Here is a 23,264-nt window from a genome sequence, read left to right on the forward strand (position 1 = left end):
GTAGGTGTTCCATAGACTCACAGAGACCGTGTAAAAGTGGCCAAACAGTGAAGAACTAGTTAAATAGCTGCCCCCCCATAATATCCCCAGCTAAACTCAAGATGACAAGACAAGGGACAAGACAGACAAAAACATTTCCTCCTCCCCCTCCCAAGAGACCGCCGGACTCACCCGAACACGCACCCCAACCCCGCTCAGCCGCACACTGCGGTCTTTACCTTCTCAGCTGCTGCGAACCACAGGTCAATTCCAGCCTGCCCCACCCCAATCACCCGGGCTGTGGATATCTCAAGATAAATCACATCCAATAGAGTTAGGGACCAGTTAATCATTGTAAGCTTCTCAGGCTCCTTCCATCTCATTGCTATTAGCTTCTTCGCTGCTGTGACGCCCGCTAGGACAACCCTTTTCAGTTGTACGGACGCGGGTAGTGTCGTTATATCGTTCAGGAGTAGCGTAACAGCTGTGAATGGGATAGTTAAGCCACACAGATCTGAAAGTTTGTCCGTTATTGACCTCCAGAAGCGGGCCACTGGTGGGCAATCCCAATACATATGCATATAAGTGCCAGTGGCCTTTTGAGAGCACAAAGTGCACCGAGAGTCGGTTATCAGTCCCATAGCAAATAGCTTCCTAGGTGTAAGATAGGTCCTATGAATATAATTAAAATTAATTTGCTGGTGATTGGGGTTGCGGGAAGATAATGCCACATTTGCCCAAACATCATCCCAGTCAAACTCGGGGTCCAACTCCGGGATATCCACACGCCAGATTGTATCCAATGATAAATTTTTATACGTGGATTGAATTAAGAGCGTATAAAAGTCGGAGACAAACCCTCTGGATGTCGTCCTGTCCACTATGAGCCTGAGGAAGGGGTGTGGGTGCAAGGCTTGAGCCCACGGTACGCCATGCGCCCTCAGTGCTGACCTTAGTTGAAGGTAAAGAAAGAAGGACTCGCCGGGAAGATCATAAAATTCTCTTAAGTCCTGAAACGCACGGAGGCCGTTCTTATCATAAATATCCTCCAGAGTATGCACTCCCCTCCTTTGCCATTGAGGAATATTAACCGGCTTGTGTCCAACAAGTAATTGCTGGTTATTAAAAATTGGAGAGTCCAGGTGCCAAGGGCATTTAACCCCACACGACCTCTGTACATTACGCCACGTCTGGATCACGTGAGTTATGATCGGTCCATACCTCAGCCGGCATTTCGCAATAGAGACAGTGGAGTACACTACATCCTGCAATCTTAGCGGAGACACCGCCGCCGCTTCTAAGGAGCGCCACGATACAGCCTCTACAGGGTCTAGCCAGCACATCAGAGGTCTCAGTGAAAAGGACCAGAAATAAAGTTTAAAATCAGGGATTGCGAGGCCCCCATCTTGTTTCCTACGTTGAGTAGTAGCCCTTTTGATTCTCGGGCGTTTGTTATTCCAGACAAACTTAGATACCATCGATTGTACCTTGCGCCAGTGGTCTATTGGAGGGGGCAGGGGGAGCATTGAGCTAATAAAATTTATCCTAGGCAGGATGTTCATTTTGATTATGGAAGCCCGGGCTTGTAAGGAGTTAGGAAGGGACGACCACCTGTCTAGATCCTGGCGTATTTTATCATAAGTACCCGTGAAGTTGTACTTAGTAGTTTGGTTCAGCGTGGGGAATATCTCTATGCCCAGGTATTTAAAATGTTCTACTATGGGGATATCAGCTGGTAGTCGTACCGCCTTGGTCAGTTCATTAAGAGGTAGGCAGGCTGATTTGTTCCAGTTAATCTTAAAACCTGACAATTTACCAAAGTCGTCGATTATCCTCAATAATTTTGTGGCCGACCGGGAGGGGTCGTCCATGAAAATCAGCAGGTCATCCGCATAGAGAGCAATTTTGTGTGGAGTATTGTTGACCATTATGGGGACGATGTCCTCCGATTGCCTAATAAATTGGGCCAAAGGTTCGAGGGAAAGCGCGAACAGTCCCGGGCTCAGAGGGCAACCCTGTCTAGAAGATCTGGAGACTGGAAAGAGTGTGGAACAGTTTTTGCCTGTCAGTATCATCGCAGACGGCGAGGCATACAGGACTTTAATCATATGAATAAAACTCTTTCCAAGACCCATGACCTCAAGTACCTTCCACAGGTATGACCACTCAAGTCTGTCAAACGCCTTCATGGCATCCAAAGACAGAACTGTGGATGGAGTTGTATTGTCTTTACTGTTATCGATTACATGCAACAGCCTCCTAAGATTATCTGCAGCCAGACGCCCCGGGATAAAACCAGTTTGATCGCAGTGTACCAATACAGACATAAATCTCTGCAGGCGACGGGCCAGCACCTTGGCAAACACCTTTAAATCGGCCCCGAGAAGACTCAAGGGTCTATAGCTACCACAATCATTGGGATCTTTGTCCTTTTTGAGAAGTAAAGAAATCAACGCCATATTGACATCTCTTGAGAACTCCCCTTGTTCGATAGCGTAATTGATCATATCGAGCATCAGTGGACCCAGTTGGTCCCAGAAAGCTAAATACACTTCGGGTGGAATACCATCCCAGCCTGGCGCCTTACCCCTCTGCATTTCAACAATAGTCTCCCTCAATTCTACGAGAGTAATCGGTCTCCCCAGTTCCTTGGCCTCTTCCTCAGAAATGTGGGGTATCTCAAGCCCGCCAATGAACGATTCAAATCTAGAGTCATCCAGATTACCCTCTGAGCTATATAACTGTGAGTAAAACTCTTTAAAAGTGTCATTGATCTTTTTCGAATCAGTAGTGACTGCACCCTGGCTCGTCCTAATCGAGGGGATATCTGAGAAATGATCATTTGAGCGTATTTTCATTGCCAATAGATGGCTAGGTCTGGAGCCGTGAAAATAGTAATTTTGTCTTGTCCTATGTATCAGGAACTCAGACTGTTGTTTAAGTATGGAGTTTATTTCTTTTTTGACTATCTTACGTTGTGTGTTCAGTCGTTCATTATAGTCAGTTTGCAAGGATGCGTATAGGTCCGCATATAATGATTCCAGTCCTTCTAGCTTTTTTGACCGGGATTTTCGCAAATTGGAGGCAAATAGTGTGACATGACCCCTGATGAATCCTTTCAATGCGTTCCACAGGACCCTAGGGTCTTCTACTGTGCCAACGTTGATCTGCAAAAATTCAGCTAGTTTACTCCTGAACTCAGAACAGAAGTCATCGTTCTTTAGCAAGGTCGAATTAAAACGCCATCTGGGAGCTCTTGCGGAGAGCCTGCCAAAGGTTGCCGTAAGGAAAATCCCCTTGTGGTCTGAGAGAGCCAAGGGAACCAATGAGACGTCGAAACTATCAAACATATTAGGGGACGCGAATGCATAGTCAATTCGAGAGAAGCTTTTGTGTCTGGCTGACAGGTGAGAGTAATCTCTGAGGGTGGGGTTGCATAAGCGCCAGAGGTCTGTGAGCCCCGTGTCTTTGGCCCACATCCTGAGGGCCTTAGAGGCCCGTTTCTGGTCGCTCGTTTCAGAGGGCCCGGACCTATCCATCTCCGCATCCCAGCACGCATTAAAATCGCCACCCACAATGAGAGCGTATCCATTAAGTTCCAACATATTCTTCGTGATTGTATTATAGAACGCTGAATCAAATGTGTTAGGAGCATACAATGCTATTATAGCCATCTTCCTATGCAAGAATTCAACTTTTGCTATAGTAATCCTTCCCTCCGTGTCCGACCATACATCCAAGATTTTGATATCAAGGTTACGTCTTGTAACTATGACTACTCCTTTCGTCTTATCATCGGCTGAGGATGAGGAGATAACGTGATATTGCCGATTTGCCAGTCTTGACACGTCACCTACCATTAAATGCGTCTCACTAAGGAGAGCAAGGTCAATATTTCTCCTCTTCAATAGCCAAAGGACACTGGCACGCTTGTGTGGGGCGTTAAGCCCTCCTGCGTTCCAAATTAAAATATTCAATTTAGCCATGGTCGAGCTTGTATAAGTGCGTAGAGAACATACCCGTGCAGCCAGGCTGAGTACAGAGGTGCCGATCCCGGCGGGCCCGGACGGTCAATCCCAGGAGTTCAGAGGAGGAACACTTACACATATATAAGACAACAGTACATAGAACACATAAAAATACCACCCCAGCTACAGCCCCCCCTCCTTCTACTCTAAACCCTAACCCACCCGTCCTACTATAAGTTCCTCTATACCCACTCTCCAATCCCCACCCTATGCCCCATCCACTGAGGATGGTCATCTTCCTATCACTTCCCACTAGAGACATGGATCAATAAGACGCTTCCCACTCCCACCCCCCTCTAGATAAACCCCTGAGTAAACCCCCATTAGTCCAATAAACACAAATAATAATAAAATAAAATTCAATAAAGATATCGGTCGAAACCCACCTGAGCCCTGGCCCCAACATGAGACAACCATAATGGTAAAAATAGCCATTATTAAATAATAACTCCGCATCAACCTGCAGCCCTCTATTTCCGAATCTGCGCTTCAACATCACATTGTTATAGCCCAAAAAGGTATAGGAAAATTCAAAACAAAATTAAATTAAAGCATCCCAGCCGATAGTCTAAGGCAGGTTCGGGTCACAGGTTAATTGTGCAAAATTGTGTGAACAGTGTCAATTAAACAATGACAAAAAAAGGAGGAAGGGAAAAAAAAGGGGGGTTATGGTCAAAGTGCACCCCTTTAGCCGTCCCTCTGATCAGGCACAACGGCTGAAATGACCTAACCTATGTAAGAATAGAATTAAACACAATCATTCATTAATCAATCCGGGGATGGTAATAGGCAACACCTGACACCACCTGTCATCATACATTGTTTCAATAAAGATATCGGTCGGAGCAGTTAGTCCAAGGTAGGATCGAATCACAGTTAAATTGCTCATTCAAATGCCATTAAAACAGCGACAATAATTATTATATAATTACTCAGCATCAACCTGTAACCATCTACCTTGGAGTCTGCATATTAATGTATCAACGTTATAGCATAAGTGCCTCACGGAAAATTCAAAACAAAATTAAGGCGAGTCAGCAGTTAGTCCAAGGTAGAACCGGATCACATTTAAATCGCGCATATAGATGACATAAAAACAGCGACAATAGGAAAGAAAAAAGAAAGGAAAAGAGGGTAATGGCTAGAGTGCAAGCCATATAACCATATAGCCATGAAGTGCAAGCCATACCCGACCCAACCTGTTATCAAATATTGTATATGCATATTCAACCGACCTTGGCATCTACTTTGGATCACCAAAGTTCAAAACAACCTGGATATAAAAATAAAAAGCATACCAGAAGTTAGTTAGGGACTCGGTCACTCTTGAACTGTGCAAACCAATGTCCCTTTGAACAGCAACAGCAACCAAAATACGTAACCATTAATGGGTCTCGAATGTCTCAACGCAGACCATAGTCGAAGCCCGCTGGCTAGCCCGAGGCTAGCGCGTAAGCTAGTGACGAATCCGGATAGCACGTTAGCCTACTATGTACATTGTTCAGCTAGCTCGTTAGCTTCCAAAGAGGCGATACACAAGTACGACCATGAGGTCAGCTTTAGCAAGTAACAGAAGTCATTGGGAAGCCCCGCTAGTTGGATGGGCAGAGGACAGTTAGCATGTCTGGGCATGACAGCAAGTGCTTGTGAATAGTCGACCTAATCAATGTATATAGGCCCAAACCGCCAAGTCACTCACCCTCCATAGATATCAAGCAACAGACTCGGGTGTCTCCGTGAGATATTCCTTCGCTTTAGCCAACGACCAAAACAAACGCTGACCACCGACCTTCTCCAACACAGATAGTTTCGCGGGAGCGAATAACGTGGGCCTCAGGCCTAGTTTCCATAGCTTAGTCAGGACCACCTTGTACTCGGCTCTCTGAGCTTGAACCTCCGGTGTAAAGTCCTCGAAAATGGCCACTTTGTGATCGCCAAGCCTCAGAGTACCCCTTCTGGTACGAGCCGACCGCATGATGATTTCTCTCTGTTGGAGTCTGTTCAGCTTGACTATGATGGGCCTCGGTTCTTTGTTCACGCCGGGAGAAAACCTGCCCGCTCTGTAGGCCGACTCACAGATAGGAGGCGAGGGGAGGACGTCCGTCCCTAGTATCTTCTGCAGCAGTTCGGGCATGGTCTCAGAGAGACGGCCTTCACCGCTGGTCTCCGGTACTCCAACAATCCTGACGTTGTGGCGTCTATCCCGGGACTGCATCTCCTCCATCGCCGACTGTAGTTTGTTGACTTCAGCCTGCCTAGCCAGCAGGGCGGATTCAAGACCCGCCATCTTCTCACACTGTGATGATACCTCCGTCGTTAGCATGGCTAGTTCGTTAGCATTAGCCGATGAGGCAGCGTGAATCGTCTCCATCTTGTCTGTCAGCGGGACTACCGCCAGCCGTATTTCCTCTGATATCTCACGACGGAGGCTGATACAGAAATCCGCCAACACTTTCTTCTGTGCTTCAGCGATGCGTGCCTCAGAGTCTGCGTGTACTTTCTTCTGTGCTTCAGCGATGCGTGTCTCAGAGTCTGCGTGTAGCTTGGTCATGACCAAGAGCACAGCTTCGCTTAACTCCCCGACAGCGGGAGACGGTGCGGCCATGCTCGGCGGTGCCGGTGTCGTGCCTAATTCTTTCATGGCTCTGGTTTCCACCCCCGCCATCGTAGAAAGTCGAAAAAAAGTTGATGAATGTATACTAAACACGACGACCTAGCAAACAGATAAAAAACAAATAAAAATAAAATAAAGACTAATGGGGAGAAACGTATATTCAGCACGGTAGAAGGGAGCTCATGTGAAACACGTCTACTCCATGATCGCTCCTGCTCTTTTTCGTTTTTATCATATTTAGTCACCTTCATTTATTTTTCCTTTAGTCAGTTTTAGTCTGAGCATTTTAGTCTTTGTTTAGTCTTGATTTGTCTTTTTTGTTTAGTCTCGCCACTCAGTTACAGCCTCATAAATTGGTGTGAGCAAAAAAAGCTAACGATAGTACTAGCTGGTTAGACTTATGTAAGCTTTTTAATGTGTTATATTGTGGTGGATCAACATAATCTACAGTAGCGATCCATCATGCAGTACTGTAGGGAAGAAAGAGGAGAGAACAGGATCGATACATAGAACGTTAGGTGGCCCTCATCCGTTGTCTTCTTCTTCTAGTCTGCTCGGGCCAGACTATACCACAGAGCCGAATAGGTTTCCTCTATAGTTTGACTATAGTATTTTTATGATTTACCAGAAGTGCTGAGTCCAACATAGTCTGGTGGAAACCCATAATCATCATCCATATAATCCATTTAGTCTTCTTCATAATATCTAGCTAGTTCGATCTAGGCGATCGCCATTGTCGAACGTTAGATTGCTGTAGTTTGCTCAGTGCTGCCATGCCACTGCTGGGAGTGCCCTAGTGATCCCTAGTGATTTGGTTGTGCTCAGCCCATGCAGTTCATAAGGTAGGCGATACGGCCACCTGTCTGGATTCAATCGTCATTGCAGGTCCCAGCCACACTCACAAAGGCCGATGCGAGTGTTTAGAATAAGAAAATAGAACAAAAGGAAAAAGGAACTAAAAACGAGATATCTCATTTTTGGCGCTCAACCGCTGGCTCTCAGAAACAAGATATCTCGTGATTGGCGCTCAATGAGTTAATTGCTGTTTACATTTATTTTTGTATTACTGTTGATGTCCCCCACTTGCATGAGATATTGTAAATTAAGCTCCAATTCCACGGATGCCTGAAGCTGAATGGCATACCCTTATTTGTAGCCACATTCTGACCTTTTGTGATAATTTCAGTCACCTATGTCTTTTAACATTAGGATGCCCAACTGCACCTAGATGTACATAAAATCCATGAAAAATTTCAGTCTGGCTGTTCTGAAGGTCCAGATTAGCACATAAAGTCCATGTTTATTATTTTGTATACTTTATATATTGTTTATGTATATAAGATATATATTTCACGTCGTCTATTTACCTAACAGTATTTTATCATTCGCCTCTTTGCATATGTTCCATTCCTAGCGCCGTAGGCGTGCGCGCATGCACCTGTAGACAGCTTGAGCGCATAGTGTGTGGGAGCATACTTTTGGCGCAGTTGTAAACAGACCACAACGTATCTGACGAGAGAGCTGGTCGGCTAGTTAGATACAACAACAATATTGTCGAGCCACCATTGGAAGAGCAGAGTGACATGGTTTGAGAGAAGTGAAGTAAATAATAATTTCTATAGATTTGCAGACGGGCAAATAATAAAGGAACGTGGAGAGACTTTGGGCTGAACCCAGCTGCGTTCTGGATTCAACTAACTACTACTGACTACATGCGGGTTAACCTTAGCATAAAAGGGCTAACTAGCTAGTGACCATGCCATCGGGCTTTTGGAATATTAGCTATTAAACCTGCCATCGGGCGTTTGGAATACAGGAATCAGGTCCGTACGAGACCCCCTATCCAGCGACGACAGGATTATACCACGTTGGTCTGCAGCAGCTCTCTGGAGTAGGAACTCCAGAGAATATTGTCTCCATCCTTCTCTTGCTCCCCCCGTGCTGTTCACTCCGTCTCCCTCCATTCAGAGCTCCAACGGTCTGGTACCAGTAGTTTAGGAACGATAATTACTTCGGACATTGTTGCATTGACATTATATTAGTATCAGGAGATCTGTGTTATATGATATGTATGTTTTTGCTTTAATATTAAAGTGATTATTTGAACTTGGTATCACTGTCCCCTCACAGTTAATAGAGTGTCCGCCATTTTGTGTACATTTAATATCTGGCTAATTAATATTTAGTAGTTGTCGAACCTATCCTTTAAATACAGTCAGGGTCGTGTAGCCCCTTAGCTACACTGGCTTTAAACCGCGCCATAGCACCGAAACAGCCCTCCTGAGAGTTCTTAATGATCTCATTTTAGCTGCCGATTCTGGAAATCCCGCCATTCTCGTGCTTTTAGACCTCACAGCCGCCTTAGACACTATAGACCACACTGACCTACTGCCGCGTCTGGAAAAATATGTTGGCATCACAGGCGTCGCCCTAAGCTGGTTCAAGTCCTACCTGACTGGCCGGAGCTTCTCAGTCCAGCTTGGAGGATTCTTCTCTTCAGCGGCCCCTCTTACCTGTGGTGCCCCAGGGGTCGATACTGGGCCCCATCCTTTTTTTATTATATATGTTGCCCTTAGGCTCAATCATTGCGAAGCACAACATGTCCTTCCACTGCTTTGCCGACGATGTGCAGATCTATTTACCCCTACAAGCAAAAGGCACGGTTACATTACAGCCACTGTTAGATTGCCTGGCTGACATAAAAATATGGATGAGTGCACATTTTCTCAACTTAAATGAGCGCAAAACAGATAATTTTATTTAGTAATGATTCGGTTGACCCTACTGCCAATGCCCTAGGCCCTATGGGCTCAAATATCCGCTCCTCTGTCAGAAACCTTGGAGTAATCTCAGACATTTAGGTTAGCTCTGTGGTTAAAACCAGCTTTTTCCACCTCAGACTCCTGGCCAAGACCAAACCATACCTCTCTCAGAAGGATCTGGAGAGGGTGATCCATGCCTTTATTTCGACCCGGCTGGATTACTGCAATGCGTTGTATGTTGGCATTGACCAGTTGCTGCTCTGTCGCCTGCAACTGGTACAAAATGCGGCTGCCTATCTTCTTTCTGGTACCAGGAAACGTGACAACATCATCACCGGTTCTGGCTTCACTCCACTGGCTCCCGTTTCCGTATCGATTTAAAACTATTACTATGACTGTTTTTAAAGCACTACATGGGCTGGCTCCACTGTACTTAGCTGAGCTCCTGCATCACCACACCCCATCCAGAGCCCTAAGGTCTTCTGACCAGCTACTGCTGGATGTGCCTAGGACCAGGCTCAAAACTAGGGGAGATCGAGCCTTCACTGCGCTGCGTTGCAACAAGGCCAACCCGGGTTCGATTCCCGGACCCGGCTTTCTTTGCCGAATGTCTTCTCCTGCTCTGTCTCCCATTCCTCCTCTCTCTCTCTCTACCGGACTGTCCGGTAGTAAAAACCCAATAAAAGAAAATCTACAAAAACATAACTTGTCCGAAAGGACAAGTAACATTTAAAACACACCTCTTTTCCCTGGCTTTTGACCAGAGTTAACCTGCCACTTATGACGTCCGCGGTTACTCTGGACATTTTATCCAATTTTTCTCTTCCTATATTGCACTTTGCCCTTGCTTTCTTAAATGTACTGTACTATACCTTTTTCTGTAATTTTAGTGTCTTTTTTATTGCATTGTATGTGTTTTTATCATATGAAGCACTTTGGTTTGGCTTTTAGTCATTTGTAAATGTGCTATACAAATAAAACTGACTTGACTTGACTTGACTTGATGATGCTCAAATATAACCCCTGGCTTGAGTTACTTTAAGTTCCTTATATATATAGTTACTAGGGGTGTAACGGTACACAAAAATCACGGTACGGTACATACCTCGGTTTTGAAGTCAAGGTTCGCTACGGTTTTCGGTACAGTGGGGGAAAGTTTGGCTTTCCATGTTCCACTCAGGAGTGATGTAGTGTGCAGTAACTAATTGTACGTGTAGGGCTGTCAACTAATATTCTATATTGAAATTAATAATCGACTTAATAAAAGTAAAAGAAATAATAATAATTATATTAGATTGTGGGCGGTCGTTAGTGGTTAACATACTGTTGTATTCGTTGGAGGTTTCTCTATGACAACACGTGAAACACAAATTCACTCATAATTCATAATTATTATTCATTTACATATATATATACATTTATTTTATTTATATATATAAAAAATTTATTTTTTTAATTATTATTATTTTATATTTTTTTATTAGAAAAGTTTTCCTCTGTAAAAAAAATGCCAGTGAATTTTTTCTTTTAAAAAAATTGCCAAAATTGCCAGCTCTGAGCAGGCCTGCACTGCAGTAATGACTGCAGTAATTATTCGTGAAGAAAACTTCACAGGTGTGACCCAATGTTATATAAATAATAAATAACAGCCAATCGAAATAGGCTATTAACTTCGTCTAAGCACGGTCTGTGCAGTTAAACTCTTGCCATTGAATGGAGGATTGAATGATTGACAGCCCTTGCCATCCAATACATGGAGGTTGAATATGATTGGCAGCCTTGCAAATCCAATCAGAGATTGCTGCATTGCAAAGTCAAAACGGGTCCATCTGCAGGTTAGGTTTAGCTCTGGCCAATCTCAAGTTTCTCAAGTTTCTTTATTAGTTGTCATACAGAAGTACAGAATACTTTTATACAAAATGTAACAGAAATAAGCATTTTGTATAAAAGTATTCTGTACTTCTGTATGACAACTAATAAAGAAACTTGAGAAACTTGAGATTGGCCAGAGCTAAACCTAACCTCCGACCCTGCAGATGGACCCATTTTGACTGTTTGAAAGAGCAAGGAAGTAGTTTAGTTGTTGTTTAGTAGAAGTAAGCTGTACAGCTATAACAAGTAAAGTCAGGCTAAATTAAACATTAGGACCAAAGTATAAACCAGCAACTGAGCAACATGAAGAAGTGGACTTATGCATCTGGATCAGAAAAAACGTTGGGGATGAAAAAGTAAGTAGGCTAGTGTTTGTAAAAGCTTGTATGCTAACAGTAGCTAGCCAGCTTAGCCTACATCACAATGATAATCACCAAGCTAACTTACTGTACACACTGTAGGGCTGGGCAATTAATCAAAACAGAATCGCGATATCGATTCATAGACCTATGCAATCTCATTTCTAAGTTATGACTATTTTTTTTTTATTAATTTTTTTTTTTTTTTTTTTTTTTTTTACTTTTTAAATTATTTTATCTGGGTTGAACATGATTTGTGGAACTCCCTCTGGTGTTGTGGTCGTGGTATTCACTGACCTTTGGGAAGTATTTCGACATGCACATGGGTATCTTAGTGGTGTAGTGTATCTTGTAGACCAGGCCCATTGCAAGTTGCTGTACTCTGTCGTCTACTCTAAGCCATCCTAGGTTGTCAAAGTGGGCAGGGGTGAGGTGGGTTTTAGGAGTAAGGTCAAGCAGTAGTCTGACCAGTTTGTTTTGTGATGTTTGTAATCTTGTTTTTAGTGCCTTTGAGGTGCTTTGGTACCATGAGGTGCAAGCATAGTCGTAGTACCCTTGAATGAGTGCTCCTGTTAGAGTCTTCAAGGTATTCTTGTTTACCAGAGAGGAGATCCGGTACAGGAATCTAGTTCGTTGGTTGACTTAGTTTTATTACATTGGATCCCATTTTGTCACAGGAATGATTTGCCTCTATAGGATGGAACCCAGGTAGGGAATTTCATCTTTCCTTTTAAGATAAGATATTCCTTTATTGATCCCCTTGGGGAAATTCAGGCATCATAGCAGCATGGGGGAAGGGGGGGGGGGGGGGTACAGGTAGTGAAAACAACACAAGCAGTGTAAACAAATAGGTCAATATAATTTTACTAACTGAAATATATTTTCACAGTGTCACATAAGGTGCAGTATGCATAAGGTAGTGTTATAATTTACTATCTAACTAACTGAAATATACATTATTCATTATTCACAGTATCACAGTATCCACATAAGGTGCAGTATGCCTAAGGTAGTGTAAGTTGTCCTCCTTGGGTTCCTATAAGTCCCAGGTCGATGTCTGGCAGCAGTTGCTGCCCACTGTTGTGGAGCCTGATGGCCACTGGTATGAAGGACTGTCCGAGGCGGTTAGTTGAGTGTCGGGGGGTATGAGTCTGTGGCTTCCTTGTCACCTTCACCTAATATGTTTTGATCTGGTCAGGTGCGCTGTCACCTAAAATGTTTTGATCTGGTCAGGTGCGCTGTCACCTAAAATGTTTTGATCTGATCAGGTGCGCTGTCACCTAATATGTTTTGATCTGGTCAGGTGGGCTGTCACCTAATATGTTTTGATCTGGTCAGGTGGGCTGTCACCTAATATGATTTCATCTGGTCAGGTGCGCTGTCACCTAATGTTAATATGTTTTCATTAGTGCTGTCAGGCGATTAAAAAAATTAATCTAATTAATTACAGGATTTGTAATTAATTAATCTAATTAATCGCATTTTAATCGCATAACCATTTTATGCCTGATATTCTATATTCTATAATCATATTTCAAATTGCATGTGTCCGGATGGCAGAATTCAGTACTGTATCTACAAAACCTTCTGTTTGATCATCTTCCATCTATTAATTTGCTTAGATTTTTCAGGTCTGGTCAATTTGAGCATGGTGTTATTCACAGTCAAAGATAACAAAAAAATATTGATATTCTCATTTGGTTCATTACAATTTACTCAAAATAAAATTTTCATTCAATCAATCACAGCGCAGATTGAGTGATTGAATGAAAATGTTATTAACAGATTGCAGAATGGGTACAATACAGTATGGCTCAATACACACAATTGTTAAGGGGATGCAGATCAGAGAAAGACTTTCGTCTTGTTTACATCAGGGTCCCCCATTTTCAATTCATAATGAATTGTAAGTAAGGGTGCAACTTGCACTGTGCAATCCATTCTTTGTGGATCTAGCCCACAGTATTTCTGACACTGGGAATACATTCCCTGAGATTCATAGATGTCCCTAGAATCAGATACCAAGAACATGCAAATGGACCATATTAAAAAACATCTGTAAATGTGTATACTACATTCTTATGGAATGAATGAGATACAAAAAAAATATTATAAAAAAAAAAAAAAAAAATGTAATTAATTTTGAGTTAATTTTCATAACGCGATCATTTGCTGTGTAATTAATTAATTTAATTAACGCGATAAACTGACAGCCCTAGTTTTCATCTGTGTCCACTGACCACTGACACACAGTGGGGGATGTTTTAAAAATATAATTTAATATATAATATAATATAATAATTTGTGCTTCACCTAAAAATTTGGTCAGCAGCGTTCGGTACGGTACGGTACACACTGAAAATTGTTCGGTTCGGTACGGATACATGTACCTTTACACCCCTAATAGTTACTTGTGCTTTCTCATTAAATGGCTGACTGTAATCTTAACCATTAACTAAAAATCCTATCTCCTATTATCAAAAGCCGTTTAACTGTTAACTGACGTGCTATCAATGTATTCTCTTTTTTTTTGTATTAATACTTTTGCACAAATCTTACACATCTTCATGGAAGAACTTTCATCGCCATAACATGCAAAGTCGAAGATTTGTCTTTTTCTTTTTTTGTAGACATACAAAACTTACATAGGACTTATACAGACATACCAAAAACAGACATGGAAATTAAAAAAGTACTTAAAAAAAATTAAACATATATATTGTGCATATATAACTGTAACTGAGGGGTACAATTCCCTGACTGTATTGATAAGTATGGTATCATTAAACCACTACCGCTTTATGTACTTTAATTACTGGCCATACAGTACATGATATATAAATATGATGAACACTTCCCACAATGAATCGGTTCCACACAAAGTGGTAATTAAGTATTTATTGCAGCAAAAGGTACATAATATACTTCTCTATTATACTTTGGATGCTCTTGTAAGGCAAAGGAATGTGCGTAGGCAAATCAATAATGAATGTCCATTCTCTGGTTACGCAGGAGGTAATTATACAACCTGAATCTTAGGGAATTATATCTATGGTACACTAGTAATATATAGCGGGAGATACTGGAAGGGTCCCCCCGGTTGTAAGCCAGCAGGGGTAGAGGATCTGTCGGTAGTAGAGAGTCTGGTCAACGATGACTAAGGAGACTCCAAGTACAGGAGACGGTGCAATAGTCTCTTGATCCACAGACGAATACAGCTGTTCTCCGTAGACTGTAGCTCCACAGTGAAGAAAGCTAGCCGGCCTCAGGCTCTCTGAGGCGCAGACTCGACGTGGCTCCTCACAGGGTAAATCCCACACGTGTAGGCGTCGGCGATTCTCCGCTCCATAAATCACAGGACCAAAACAAATATAATCCAGCCGCAAAGGGCTATGTAGTCGTCGGGTAGATTAATCCAGTGTACATGTCCACACGGTTCTCGCCTAGGTCTCCTCGGGTGAAAGCGCCATGAAAGCAGCCCAGCCTGGATAAGCACTCTAGCTGGTACGAGGAAGCGTTGGTGATGCTGGTCACTGTAGAACTTTAGCCGCACGATACACTATACACAAATAGACTATTACTGACTTAATAGAAATATGTCGCACTCGACGGTATAGCGCCAAACTCTGACAATTCAGTTATTAATTCGCACGCGGTCTCAATGCTCTTATTTGGGGCCAAACAGGCCATACTTCACCGCACGGAGTATCGTGGGTGAGGCTTCAACTTATTGGGTAACTCTACTTCTGTATTCACCTGCGCCATATTTATATGCACGCAAACAATCTAGTGCCAACCTCATTTCTGTCTCGTATTCCTGGGCAAGGCCGGGCATGTACAGACATGTCTTGACGGTGGCTTTGAACCTGACTCTGGAGGCATGGCCCTGGCGCCTGTGGACCGCTGTCCAATAGGAGAATGAAATATTATGGTCTGTACTAGGCTAAAGGGATATTCCGTGTATATGTACAAGGAATATACAAGGGATATCAAACGATATACAAATACTATGCAATATATATCAATCAATAAATATATATATTCGGTTTAATCTGATCCTTTGTAACAGCCGCCTCCTAATTAGTCCCACCTAATTAGCTAAGCAGAGACAGATTAACCGCACTGTCCACTACTCAATGTCTGTTGTGAGTAGGGCTGGGCGATATGGCCTAAATATGATATCACGATATTTTCTGACCTTTCGGCGATACACGATACGCATCACGATGTTTTTCTTTTTTTCCCCAAACAATTCATTATGAGGCTTACCAAGACAGTATTTGAGTTTGCAAGCTAACATTAAAGACAAAATAAAATACCCATGCATTTAGCATTTTTATATTATATATTAGATTTAGATTATTGGATTATTAGATTATATATTGCATATATTTAGCAATGAGATATTATATAATTTAGATATGAAATATGATGAATCTAAAATGGGGGACCCTGATGTAAACAAGACGAAAGTCTTTCGCTGGTCTGCATCCCCTTAACAATTGTATGTATTGAGCTGTACTGTACCCATTCTGCAATATGTTAATAAAGTTTTAAATCAATCAATCAATCAATCAATCAATAGGATTTTAGCATTTTTATGAAACTACTGTATATTTGTATGTCTCTAAATGTTTTGATGAATTGAAAATGGAGGACCCTTATGTAAAAAAGCCGAAAGTCTTTTTCTGGTCTTCATCCTCCAGTCAGTCCACTGTTGTTGTATTGAGCTGTACTGTATTGTACCCATTCTGCAATCGTTAATAACGTTCATTCGTTAAATCATTCAGCCGGCAACATAATAATTTTGATTGACAGTCGAGTCTGCCAATTACGTCACACCGCTTGTACCCGCCCTGCTGTTCTTAGCACCAATCGGCAAGCAGCGCTATTCTTTTTTTACTTCCTGAATGCCCTCCTTGATTTTAACGAGAGCTCAGCTCAACGACAACAACAACAGCTCACCGCAGCCGACGAGTGATTACTAGCGCACCGCAGCATGACAACGAGGCATAATGATTTTACTGCAACAAATGTTATAATAAAAGCCTTTCCATACATCTGTCTGATTGAAAACTTTATTAACAGACCGCAGAATGGGCACGCACAACTCGGCACGGACTGAGATATGAACAGTAACGCTTGCTATCTATGTCGTCATTGGACGTTGCTATGTTTGGGTAAATACGCTGATGTGTAACTATATAACGTGTAACTATATAATGTTGATGCCACAAAACGAATGCCTTTGTTAATCATACGTACTAACTTTGATGCAGTAGTGTGTGTGTGGGAGCGGCGTTGTTCAAAAGTTTGAACGGGGTGGACCAGATTGACGCGACACAATCCTCTTGGGCAAAACATCACGATATCCACGATACGTTAAAAAAGTGTATCGTTAATGAACTGTACCCGATATTTATATAATATCGTCATATCGCCCAGCCCTAGTTGTGAGGGGTCGGGCAGTTCACAAAGTCATGGGGTCATGGTCGTCATCGATAGTATCGGGGAGCCTTGGCAGTTCTATTAGCCTCGCCACGGGTCGGGTGTAGATCCGTCCTTGGACGAGCACTTCGGCTGCTCGGACCTTTCCGTCGGCACCGGTGATCACTTTGCCAGCCGGCCACATAGCTCGGGGTAGTGACTGGTCGATAATCATGACGACTGTTCCTTCTGTCAAATTGTCTCTCTCTTTCACCCATTTCTGGCGGGTCTGTAGAGACGGTAGATAGTGGAGTAGGAAGCTGTTCCAAAACTTGTCAGCCAATACTTGACTGTACCTCCACATTCTTTGGCCGTTCGCTTCTTCAGGCCTGTACATTGTCTGTGGTAGCGCGGGGTCCAGCCGCCCCATCAAGAGTGTGTTGGGGGTGACTGGGTCGACATCTGCTACATCACTTGAGACGTAACCGAGGGGCTTTGAGTTCAATACTCCCTCGATCTCCGTGAGGACTGTCATTAGGACTTCTTCCGCCACGGTCTGGGCCCCAAGCACGGCGTACAGGGCTGTCTTTATTGAACGTACTTCTCGTTCCCAAGTTCCACCGAAGTGAGGTGCGTTCGGGGGATTAAACTGCAAGTCAATCTGGGATGGAGCAAGGTGGGTCTTAAGTTCTGGGCCCATAGCTTGGAAGCTCTCTCTCAGCTCTCTTTCTCCGCCTTTGAAGTTTGTCCCGTGATCAGACAATAATATAGACGGTTTGCCTTTCCGCGATGTGAATCTTCGGAAGGCCATAAGGAATGAGTCTGTGCTCATGGTTGGAAGGAGTTCTATATGCATCGCTCGGGTGGTCATGCATTTGAATACAATACCCCACCGTTTCTCGGTTCCTCTTCCTTTCTTTATATACAGCGGGCCGAAACAGTCCATACCGGTGGAGTGAAAAGGATTGTCGCCGAGTCGGAGGCGACAGGGAGGTAGGTCAGCCATCCGGGGTATACTGGGCTGCGCTCGCCACTTACGACAGTCTAGACAGGTTCGCTGGAAGCGCCGCACTGCTTCTCTCCCTTGCAGTATCCAATAACGACGTCTGATCTCCGCGAAGACTCTCTCTGCCCCGGCGTGATGCACATCCTCGTCGTATTTCTTTATGATCAGCTCTGTGACCTTGTGTCGGCTGTTTAAGACTATCGGGTACTTGACGTCATCCGGTAAGTCTGGAGCTCTCCGCAGACGACCACCCACTCTGATGAGACCATGGGCGTCGCTCTCGGGGGCTAGGTGGAGCAGTCTGCTGTCTGATGGGACGGGCTTTGCTCCCTGTAGACAGTCTAGCTCATCGGGGAACGAGTCTCTCTGGGCTCGTTGTAGTAGAAGAAGTTCTGCTTCTTCGTAGTCAGCTGCTGTAATGTCAGTAGTGAGCTGAACCTCTGGGTGGTGCCACAGGAATGTCTTTAGCTGCGCACTCTCTAGGGTGAGGCAATCGTCTATGTCGGGGTCTGTGGAGACGAGTGTGTTCAATCCACAGAACATAGATTTCTTGTTTTCGGCCTCCTCTTTACTCGCTTCCCGTGGGGTGGGTGTAGGCCACTCTTCTTCCGGGAGCTTGAGGAACTCTGGCCCGTCACTGTATAGGTTGTGACGGGTGAGGTCATCCAGGGACATTCCCCGGGTGATGACGTCAGCTGGGTTGTGTTTTGTGTCCACATACCTCCAGCTTGCTACTTCTGTTAAATCTTGAATCTCTGTGACTCTGACTCCCACGAAGACCTTGTATCTGCACGAATCAGACCGGATCCATGTGAGTACTGTCGTGGAGTCTGACCACAAGATTGTTCTTTGCACCGGAATGGTGAGTTCACGTTGGATTAACGTGGCGAGTTGCGCTCCTGCTAGGGCTGCGCAGAGCTCTAGACGCGGGATAGATTGTTGCTTTCGTGGGGCTATTCTTGAGCGAGCCAGGATGAAAGCAGTATGTATTTCTCCTCCCTCCTCTCGGGCACGCAAGTAGGCCACCGAACCGTAGGCTACTTCGGAGGCGTCGCTGAAGACGTGCAGGTCCATCTGGCACGTCTCCGGCCTCACTGTGGGTGGGAAGTAGCTGCGGCGTATGTTGACACCTGGGAGTGAGCTGAGTTCCGTCTCCCACTCTCTCCATGTGGATGCAAGGTGTTCGGGTATGGGGTCGTCCCAGCCCTGGTCCTTGTCCCATAACGCTCTTACAATCATCTTTGCCCTGGTGGTGTAAGGTAGAATACATCCCAACGGGTCATATTGTCTGGCGAGTGTTCTGTATACACTCCGTCTGGTGGTCGGTAGTGCAGTCGACCTTCCCTGCTCCTTGGTCAGGGGTGTGTGTTTATAATGGAGCGAGTCTGTTTTGAAGCGCCAGACTAGTCCTAATGTCATTTCTTGGGCTTCTCCTGGGATGGTCGCCATCCAGGTCTCGCTGCTTGCTGCCTTGTCCTCGGGGGAGAGGCTGCGCAATACTTGCGGGTAGCTGCTGGCCCACTGCCTGAGATCAAAGCCGCCTTTGATCAGGGAGGCGCGGAGCTTGAGTAGAAGGGCCTCGGCTTCTTCTGGCGTCGAGACGCTTTGCAGACAGTTGTCCACGTAGAAACTATTTCCTACACTTTGTCGGACCTCTTCATCAGCTGCTGGGTCCTCTGCAACGTGTTTTTGCAGTGCAAACGTAGCACAGCATGGGCTGCATGTGGTTCCGAAAGGGAGGACTTCCCATTGATAGATGGCTGGTCGCTCATCCCATATCCTCTCTCTCCATAGGAACCGCAGCAGGGGCTTGTCCTCCTCCACTAGTCTCACCTGCAGGAACATCCCTTTGATGTCGCCGCTGATGGCCACCTTGTCTTGGCGGAAACGTAGTAACACGCCTAGTAGAGAGGGGCCGAGTGTTGGGCCGGGCAAGAGCTCTTTATTCAGATTTTGTGATCCGATCTGGTAGCTGCAGTTGAACACAATACGATCCTTGCCGTTGTGGTGGACTTTGTGGTGCGGCACGTACCATGATTCGGTCGTCTGATCGGCCTCTTTAATGTCAATTTTCTTTATGTGTCCCGCTGTGATTAGCTTGTTAATCTCAGCGCGGTACACCGTCTCTTGAGCGGGGTCTCTGGCTAGGCGCCGCTCTGTGTTCAATAGATACCGCTCCGTCGCTTCTTTTGGGGCGTGGAAGGTAGGCATACCCTCTCGCCTCAGGAGTGGAGTTGCGTATCTCATCACTCCGTTGACTTTGACTCTCTTTGTCCCCTGCTCGAGGAGGGCTATAGCGTAAATGTCTTCCTTGGAACGAATGTCTTTCTTTTCGTTCTTAAAGGGCATTGTCTCTAGTGTCCATAGCCTCTCGACATGCTGTAGGAGGGTGGTGTCTTCTTCTGTCACTCTGGAGTGGAGGCAGTTAGTGGCTGCTGTTCGGTTAAGAGACTTAGCGAGGGGGCCTTGTAGTGTCCATCCTAGGCGGGTCTCGACTGCTGCAGGACAGCCTCTGGGCCCTGTGTGGACCCGGTCTATCGGGACGATGAGGTCTGCATGGTCGGAGCCTATCAGCAGGGTCGGGGTGGCACCGTCTATGAGCGGTATAGGTAGTTGACGCAGGTGCACATATTTATCCATCAGCTTGGCGATGGGGTAGGTGTACTGCGACAGGCCTATTTCTTGGCTGGTGAAAGCGTTAGTAATCCTATACCGTCTCTCTGCTGACTGCCCGCTTGCTGCGATAGTGAAGGAGACATTCTCGCCCTTTATCGTCTTTAGATCTCTTCTTATTGTCCGAATCGTCATCTGGTTTTCGCTCCCCCGCAGCCCCAGCTGGGCCGCAGCGGACGCGAGGAGAAGGGTCTTCTCTGACCCGTCGTCAAGGACGGCGTAAGTGTCCATGACCTTATCTTGGTAACTCAGTGTTACGCGGACCACCTTTAAGAGCACCCGGGCGCCCCCGCTGCTGGCGGGGTCAATGTACATAACACTTGCCTTTGTGCTGCTTGAGGGTGCAGGCTTTCTTCTGTTACTGTCGTGTAGGACATCTAGGTGGGCTCCGTCACACCGACTACACCTCTTCTTTAAGCGGCAATCGGCTGCCATGTGACTGCGCGCACATCGGTAACAGCGTCGGTTGGACTTTATCCATTGACTCACCTCGTCGGCGGTCATCTTCTTGAACGTGTCACATTGTGACAACCAGTGTTCCTTTTCGCAGTACGGGCACACCATCTTCCACTTCTCTTTCATCGAGGGGGTACTGTGGTTCTTGCTGCTCGGTACTGATTCTGATTGGTGCATGACGGTCACCAATCTTCGGCCATCGTTTGCTCTCCTAGGTCCCTCTCTGGAGCTTGGGGTGCTCCGCATGAACGTATCCAACCGTAGGCTGTTGACTTCTCTCGCCAGGAAGTCGGCTAGGTCTAGGAGGGATGGCTCGGGACCGTTAGGATCACGGTGGTCTCTTTGCCGCCTGAAGCGCTCTTGTCGGGCGGGCGGAAGCTTCTCTAAAATCCTCTCGACATTAGAGTTTGCGTACAGTTCGTGCATACCCTTTTCTCTTTGCGCCCCCAGCATCCCTACCAGGGATTGTACCTTGATAGACAGGTCATCTAGTGAGCGATTGTCTGTGGCTGGGGGTAGGCGGTCAATATGCCTTATCTCTCGTATTACGTAGTCCCATATGCGTCCATATCTTTGGTCGAGTGCTGCTAGAGCCGCTGTGTATGGGGTAGTAGAGGTGGCATAGGCCAGCGCTATATTGTGCGCTCGGGGCACCTTGAGGTGCTTCAGTAGGATAGCATACTTGTACGGTTCATCAGCTACATCGGACATCATTGTCTCTAAGCACATTCGTAGCTCCGTGTACTGTGCTCTGTTCTCGTGGGTGAAGTCCGGAAACGTCGGTGTGCCAATGTATGATGCCATGGATGGCTGGCACATCGGTGAGCGTTGGAAGAGAGGCCTCCTAGGCGAGTCTCCTCTTACGCCTCTTGGTGGGCTGGTACCTGCTGGGTACCATGGCCCGCGTATCCAGGTGCTGTTCCTCGGGGCTGGTCGTGCGTCAAGCTCACCCGTGAATTGAGTCGGGGGTCTGTAGCGCAGAGCCGCGGGGGTAGAGCCTGGGCTGTACTGGACCTCCTGGTCCTGTGGAGTACTGTGCTGCTGTCGGGCTTGACTCTCCTCCTCTCCCTCTTCTTCTTCCTCTGGCAGGTCCTCTAGATCCTGTAGTCGTCTATTTAGCCTCTCCGCGGTGTAGACCGTTTCTTCCTTGTAGCTGGGTCTCACTTGGACCGGTCGGGGAAGGGGTTCGGAGGGGGGTATAGGCTCTCTCTGGTGGTCGGGCTCAGGGTCGCTTGATCGGGTAGGGGAGGGTGCCCTTGACCCTTGTCGTGACGAGGCCCTGGAACCCCGTGCGGAGGGAGGGGGTGTTGCCCTGGTGATCAGCTGCTCCATTATCTGCGCTTGTAATCGGTCGCGCTCGGCTTCGCGCTTGGTGAGAGCGAGGTCGCGCTCTGCTTCTCTTTGGGCACCGGCAGCGGCGCGCTGGGCTTCGGCCCGGTCCCTTACCATATTCTCTTCCATCTGAAGGCGTCTAATCTCTAGACGTATACGATCTTCGTCGCTCCGTTGCTGCGCCTGAAGGCGTTCTCTTTCCATGGAAGAATGTTCGCGCTCACTAAGCGTCTGTGCTTGGAGTCGATCGCGCTCTGTTGAGGCTGCTAGGCTGGCGAGGAATGCCTGTGCCAGCATCTTGTCCGCCTCGCTGGGGGAAGACGCTGGTTGAGGTGATCCGCTCCTGGCAGTACTCGTTGGAGATCTGTTCTCCTGTGGCGAGTCCTGGAGATCCATCTCCGGGGTGCTCTCCTCTTCTTGTAGCGGGTAGAGTTCCATCCCTGGAGAGCTGTCTTTATCCTGGAGCTCTCCGGGGACTACTTCTTCGGTCTTGGCGGGGGGTAAAGTCATGTCGGGTCCCTCCTGGTCCCTACCGTGAGCTTGGTCAGTTACGTTAGAACCCACTAGGGCCTCTATTGGCGGGGTAGCCTGGTCGATAGGGTCGGACATAATTTTACTATTTACTTTTTCCGCGTTTACCGTCTGTAGAAAGCTAGGTAGTATATTGGCAACGTAATCCTCTAAGTACTGAGGTGTCTGCCGTCTACGCTGCGGGCGATCTACTTTAGGAGAACCGTTTTGTGGAGTGTTCATCAT

Source organism: Notolepis coatsorum, assembly GCF_963971535.1.
Source record: "Notolepis coatsorum genome assembly, chromosome: 2".
NCBI lineage: Eukaryota > Metazoa > Chordata > Actinopteri > Aulopiformes > Paralepididae > Notolepis > Notolepis coatsorum.